Source organism: Manis javanica, chromosome 11 (assembly GCF_040802235.1).
Source record: "Manis javanica isolate MJ-LG chromosome 11, MJ_LKY, whole genome shotgun sequence".
Taxonomy (NCBI): domain Eukaryota; kingdom Metazoa; phylum Chordata; class Mammalia; order Pholidota; family Manidae; genus Manis; species Manis javanica.
Genome location: NC_133166.1, coordinates 65,078,856 through 65,085,760, shown reverse-complemented (window position 1 = coordinate 65,085,760; position 6,905 = coordinate 65,078,856). Strand labels below are relative to the sequence as shown.

The 6,905-nt window shown below is 44.7% G+C and overlaps 1 long non-coding RNA gene across 2 annotated transcripts; it reads right to left on the bottom strand.

The window, feature by feature from the left end:
• Nucleotides 1–728: 728 nt before the first annotated feature.
• On the bottom strand, nucleotides 729–2,639 carry LOC140844285 (uncharacterized). Of its 2 annotated transcripts, none has more exons than XR_012122442.1 (3): nucleotides 2,206–2,639; nucleotides 1,723–1,869; nucleotides 729–1,110 (listed from the first exon to the last, which is right to left on the bottom strand). It is a non-coding gene; the product is annotated as an uncharacterized lncRNA (long non-coding RNA). The 2 variants fall into 2 exon arrangements; XR_012122443.1 differs by having other exon boundaries at nucleotides 729–1,105.
• Between the last annotated feature and the right edge of the window lie 4,266 nt (nucleotides 2,640–6,905).

Sequence of the window (6,905 nt, the reverse complement as noted above, 5' to 3'; positions counted from 1 at the left end):
AGCAGCTCGCTCAATGGGTCAGTTCCAATTCCTTCTGCATTTACAAGAGGGAAGAACCAACTACTTTAACAATTTGAAACTTTTTTTTTCCTAATTGTAATATATATTGATTGTAGAAAATAAAAAATATGTATAACAAAATAAAAATCACCTGTAATTCTTCTGGAATTTTTGGTGAGTTTCTTTCTGGTAAGTTTCTATGCACACAGACACAATCAGATTATGACAATATTATACATACAGTTTTGGAATATGCTTTTATCCTCCTGTCATGAAAAAAAAGTCTTCAAATGCCTTTTAAACAGCTGCTAATAGTTAACTCCAAGGATCTATATAACTATGTTAGGGTTTTCATTATTATGGGACAACACAGAGTTCCTTCTTACCTATAACTCTGTTCTATAATGTCCTGTAGAGTAGGGGAAATGTCTCCCTCCCCCACTGAGTGTGGTAAGGTGAGCTCAGGGAAACCATTTTCCTAGCTGGGGGCAGCAGGGACCTTTGTGCTCCCAAACACCTGCTCCTGAGTGTGGAGCATGCTTCATGGGTGCTCTCCACTGAGAGATGGACATTGTCACACTTACCCCAACTTTCCCTTCATTCTCATTCTCTCCCTATCATTTTGGTCCCAGGATGGTAATAGGGAAAAGGGGAAGAGAGAACAGGGAATGCTTTTTAATGTCACATCTGAAACAGTAACTACTTAAATAGTGCTTTAGACACATGAACACAGTTTAACCATATTTTTATTAGATAATAAATTGGCAGGAAGGTGAGGCCAACAGGATCAGGGCCAGGTCTCAGTACGCCAGAGTCTAAGGTGATTAGGTTTTGCTTCTGTAAGGGCCTGCCCTGGCAGTGAGTATGGAAGGCAGGAATCAGTGGTTCTCATCACTGGGGGTGCGGGGTTAGAGTGGGGGGCACACATCTCAAAAAGGCCTGGAGAACAAACATGGTACCAAGGGGATGTCTGAGAGAATATATGAGGACCCAGGCTGGGAGGGCAGCATTCACCCTGCTAGGGGCAGGGAGCGTGGGTCTGCCTCCTATGGCAGCTGCTCAGATTAAGGCTCCTCCTTTGGACTGCCACCACCCAGGTTCCTGTCTGGCCTCAGAAAGCAAAAGGAAAAAAAAAAAAAATCAAACCAGAGAGAAAGACACAGGAAAAGAGACAATAAGAAGAACAGAGTAAAAGTGAGAAAAATGAGACAGAGGGAAGAAACTGTCATGGAAGAGACTGATGGTTTGAGAAGCAGAACTCTTTCTGGTGTAAGTTTAAGCACAAGTGATAATTAGGGTCTGAACAAACTTATTAAAATTTCTGCAACTGACAACCTCTAACTCATAAGGGCCAATGCCAAGTACTCATATGCCCCATGGACAGAGCAACTTTGCCAACAATATTCACTACACACCATCCCTCTAAACTTACTGGGTACCCTCTTGCTGAAAAGCAATTTCTCAAAGTTTCTGAAAGCTGATTACTTCTCTGTGGAGCTGATCATGGAAAGCCCAGGCCAGGGAACAGCCTTTCCTAAGCATACCATAAGGCCCCCTGAATTTCTGGGGGAGGTAGTGAAAAGAGGAAGTTGGAGTGGCCTGGGCTACGGTTAGCAGGTAGGAGGAGGGAAAGACTGGAGAGAAGGATATGGGGGAAAGAAAAGGAGGGGAGGAGGAGGGCTGGCTAGGGGAGAGAAGTCTACTTTCCTTACCACTACTCACCTCTTGCTGCCAAATAATTATTCTGCTGTCCCTCCAGGCTGCAGGAAATGGCGTTCTGCTGTCCACTAGAAAAGCCCAACAGTCATGGTCAGCTTCTTTTTGTGGCACTGACTGGGAAAATGGCAAACGCCAGGAGGCTCACTTACACTGTGGATACAGATCTTTGTTAAACTTGGCAAGACAGAACTATTCAAGAAGACCTTTATAGGAGGCTATATGAAACAAAACAACCTATAAATTGGGCTAGAGAGTCTTCAATTTCCATAGCTCTCCCTGTCCCACTACTTAAAAAAATTAGTAGACACTGGATTAAAATGCTTCCTTTCCTTTGAGTCCTTACTCAGAGGCCCTTCTGGGTAGTGACTGTTTTCTTCCATTTGGCCCTAAAGTTCTCCCTAGCCAGACAGAGGGCGTCCCCAAGCCTTCATTCTTTTTGCCCATCCCCTTGGTTCTGGTTTGTGGAAGTGCATCGTCACCTCTTACCTAGTGTCTTCCCTTATGTTCACAATTAACTGGTCTGTGGTTAAGCTGGGTTCTCCCTTTCTTGAGGCATGGTGTCTCCCAAAATATCCTAAAGAAAAGGGGCTTGAGAGATAATGGGGAATCAACCTCTTCCTTATGAAAAAGCAACTGAAGCTCAGCACAATGGGGGAGACTAACCCAAGGTCAAAATGTGAGGGAATGGCAGGGCTGCGTGAGAAGTCGGCCTTCCTAATACTATCATTGTTGCTAAACCCCAACATTTAGTTGGTGCTAAGCCTTTTCCCTTTCCTCCTCCAAAAGTCATAACTTGTGTGTGGGTCTAAACTGACGTCCATACACTCATGCCCTGCCTACCCATACTGCACAAGCCCTAGTGGTGAGAGCAGCAGGTAAAGGGAACAGGACCATCTCCCCGGGCTCAAGTTGCGCGGGAGCCATTGGCTGGACCTCCACACGGTTCCTCTGAGATGGTGCTGCTCATTGGCCCAGCAGAAGTGATTGACAGGTGAGTAGCCCAGTCAGTGATGATTCTTGTAAGTGTTGCGGCAGTTACCAGTCAGTTCGCTCAGAGCCGGACACTGGAATAACGGCTTTGGTAATATCTGTTCAGCCACTTTTCATACTCAAAATCCAGTGTCGTCTTACAAGAGCCTGAAAGGAAATTTTCTCTTTCAAAGAAAGAGAAATTTGTGGGGTCTAAAAGTACAAAATGAATTCTCCAAAAAACAAAAACAAAAACGTGGGACCATCATACTGAATGAGTCACTTAGTAAAGGGGGGCTTGATTCATTAAAGAAGTTGGTGGGAAAGTGACTGGGCTGGAGGGAGGATAGGTGGCCAGGGACTGGGACCGAGGACTTAGGTAGTTCTCAGAAGGCCAAGGTTTAAAGTGTTTATTGCAGTTTTTGTGGACTGTATGAAATTCCTGGGGCCTGGGTAGGTAGGTTCTGGGGCCTGGGTGAAATGGCAGGGTCACTTCTGGGGCTCTGTAAAGGCACAGGGACTAGGGACCAAGCTGGCCAGCAGGCAGTGTGTGTGGTTGTTCTTGCCCATGGAAATGATCTCTCTGCAAAGGCTGCTAAGTAAGAGCTGGCTTGGATGGTGAAAGGGGAGACCTGGACTGTGAGATGATTCCTTAATAGTATGTAGGGATTGTTGGAGCACAGAGGTGGAGTGACCCATCTTTTAAGGGTACAGCCACAGAAGATGTGTCCTCTGAAAGAATGTAGTGGATCACTACATAAGTTTTTAGAAGACAGAGATGAAGAGAGATGAGAGGTAGTTAAGAGATGGAAAGTATGATGAAAGAAAGACAGATTGTCATAGGGATTTATAGCTGGAATCTCAGAAAAGCTGAGTGAATACATACTTGGCATATAGTTGTCACTCAGTAAGTGCTAGCTTTATTATTGCTCCTCTTGGAAGGGTGGGGGAGGGACAGCTTGAGTCTAGTAGTTCAAATGGAAGAAGAACTGAGTGGAAAAGTAAAAGGAAGAGCCAGAAAAACAGGTCGTTGAAGCTGCCTTCTCTGTCTCCCCTGTGACTGTGAAATTTGCAGAAGTTACCCCTCACTGGAAGATGAGAAGGGAGGACCAATCAAAGAGTAAGGGTGGTATGTGCTGGAGCCGGGAGACCAAAGGAAAAAGTAGGAATGAGGACAGATTGTACTTCCCAAATCCATACTCAATGGGTCCCATTAGGAGTGAGGTGTGAGGGGGAGGTATAGGTGAGGATGAGAATGGCACAGCACAAGGGCAGGTGCTGTGTGAGCTGTGTCGTCTGGCACATAATAGCTGTTGTGGTTGCTGTGGTGGAGCCATGGTGAAGAGCCCACCTAGTTTCTCTTCTTGGAAAAGGGAATGGTGGTAAGATCTGAGACCCCACTGGAAATTCCCATCAGTCATTATCACAGCTGTCAACTTTCTCAAAGATCACTGGTCTTTGAGGTCCCCCAAAAGGCCCTGGGACCAGGAAACCACTTACTGTTTGACAGGGAAGGTGTATGTCAATGAAAGCTCCTGAATATGCTGGAGAGCACATAATGCAGTTACTTCATGAAGGTTCTGAACAGAGAAAAGGAAACTCACCCCGTCATACTCTATTTCCCTTGGGCTTTCCTATCCTCACTAGTTTCTGCATTTCCCTTTATCAAGTTATTGAATCAGAGGCATTTGCTGGGGGATGCAGAGGGAGCAGTGCTGAGGTAGCTATAAGAAGGAAGAATGCTTTGAGTCCCCAAGTACCCTTAATATGGATCTGTTGAGGGGCGGGGAACCAACAGGCCTACAGCTGAAGTACACAGCACCTGGACTGGCCAACCCAAGTTAAGGGGCCTCAGCCCATAGTGCCAGGGAAGCTGCAGGGCGGGAGTGGGCTAAGGCAGGCCAGAGAGGGGCAGGTGGAGGTGTGGCTAAGATGAAGACAGTATGAAGAGAACTGGGGCAAGATGGAGACTGGTGACAACAGGTGCTGAGCAATGGGGTGCTTGCTTGTGAGAGCTAAATGTAGGAAGTCAGCTTCTGGAAGCTGCTTTCATTTTTCACCTCCATGGATCAAGCAGTTGGCTAGGAATGGAATGAGCTGCTTTGGAGCACCTGTGTTTATCATTCTGGGATGTGACAAGATAGTGGCACTGTATTTGGACCACTAAGGAAGTGATAACATCGTGAGAAGAGGGTCTGGTGGTCCTGGAAAGGAGAGTCTGATGGAGCACTGTGGTGGCAGGTGAACAGTAGATGGGCCCTCAGTGAAGGCTGGTTTCTGGTGATCTTGGCTGGTTTCCTCACAGTCAGTGAATAGAAATGCTTCTAATAAACTGAATGGGGATGCAGGCAAGAGTCTGGGAAGAGTCTGTATTCTTAGTGCCTGATGTATAGGAGGTGACTTCAAGTCCAGCTCACGGGGAGCTGATGGCAGGGAGCTTGGTAGTTGCTCTAAACTTGATGTCCAGGCTTGGGATCAGGTCTCTCTGCGTAATAGGCATTGATCCAGACTGGCTGCTCTTTGATTCGATGCCTTGGGGGTTTGACAGCCTTACCTTTGGGGGTAGCCTTAGGGACCTACAGAGCCTGGGGTTCAGAGATAAGACAGAAATTTAAGAAATAGTGGACAGAATGGAAAAGAAAATACCAGCCCATTCTTGGGGACCAAGTTTCATCAATGAAACCAGTGTTTGAGGAAATGACCTATTAGACAGAGTGACAGAGACCCAGATTGTAGAACCCAGTTTCCTGGGTTAGACCAGGACCGCTAGAAATTTGACCTGGTCCAACTCTACTAGATGGTTCTTAATAGTTTTGGTGCAAAGCTGGCCTCATGGTCTCCAGAGTTGCAGATGGAAGGCTGGTGTGCTCTCTGGCAAAGAGCAGGTTATCACAGATATGCCATTCAACTTGCATTTAAGGCTCGTGACAGAGAGCTCTCAAACTCATAGAGTAGTTGATTTTACTGTAGGGCAATTGTTATTATTTTTAAAAGTTATTTTTATTGAACTGAAATTTGCCTTCCTTGTAACTGGGGCCCATTGGTTCTAGTTCATCATTCAGTACTCTGTAACACTAAAAAATCTCTCATCCACATAAATATATGAAGAGAGTAGGCAAATGTGCCCACTAGTTATTGTAAACCTTATTGGTTCCTTCAATCATGCTTTCCCTTCCTCCCACCTTCCCAACCATTCTTTATAGTATCTATTTTTAAGTCCTTTTGCCATTCTGCTCACCCTTCTCTGGACTTGCTCTAGGCCACTCATGTACCTCTTAAACGTAGCATGGCAGTGGTACACAGCTGGGCACAGAGTGCATAGTTAAATCATTACCTGGATATTGTAGTTCAGGTAATGCAGCCTGAGGAGGTTGCAGAAATAAAACCCCTGATGTCTGCCATTTTTTCCCATTTTTCTTGCAATTTGAATGGCTATTAAGCCAGGTTCTCCATTTTATACTCAGGGCAGCTTATTTAAGCATGGGCCTTACCAACTATCTTTAGTAAGTTTCATCTTTTTAGATTAATATCCTATCTGTTGAGACAGTTCTGAGTCTAAATTCAGTCAACATTTAGGTGATATTAGCTATGCCTCTTTATTTTGTGATACTAGCATGTATTGAGAGGCAGTAAACTTTCATGTCTTTGTTTCCATAATTTTAAAAAATGTTGAGTGGGATGGATCTAAGCAGAGTACAGCTGTGGTTAATCATGCAGTGATGGGCTCATGGAGTTGTCCTATCATCCTGTATGCATCTCTCTGCCTGGTTGATGTGGATATAATAAGATACTTTGTCAAACACTTTACTGGTCAAGGTGTATAATGTATCTGTTGTTTCCTCCTGTTCTTAATCTTTGTCAACCTATCAAAATAGGAAATTTGATTAGTGCAGCATGACTCATGATCAGTGAACCTTTGAGGGATAGTTTTATCCTGACAGCTATCCTAAAATAGAGGAGGATATCACCAAGCTATATATATGTGTCTGATGCTAACATCCTTTGAGCAAGACAGCATTTTCTCTTTTCTGGTTCTGTGTTTACCAAGCAATATTCATTTCTGGCCTCTTCATTGTACTGCCTTTCCAAGAAGGACATGTCCTATGTAGAGAACTTTAGCTGGCAAATTTTTAATTGCAAAGGAATTAAGTAACAATTGAGCTTTAAAATTTATTTCTTAGGAACTTGGTGAGTGTGAATCTGTTCACTGGAGCCTG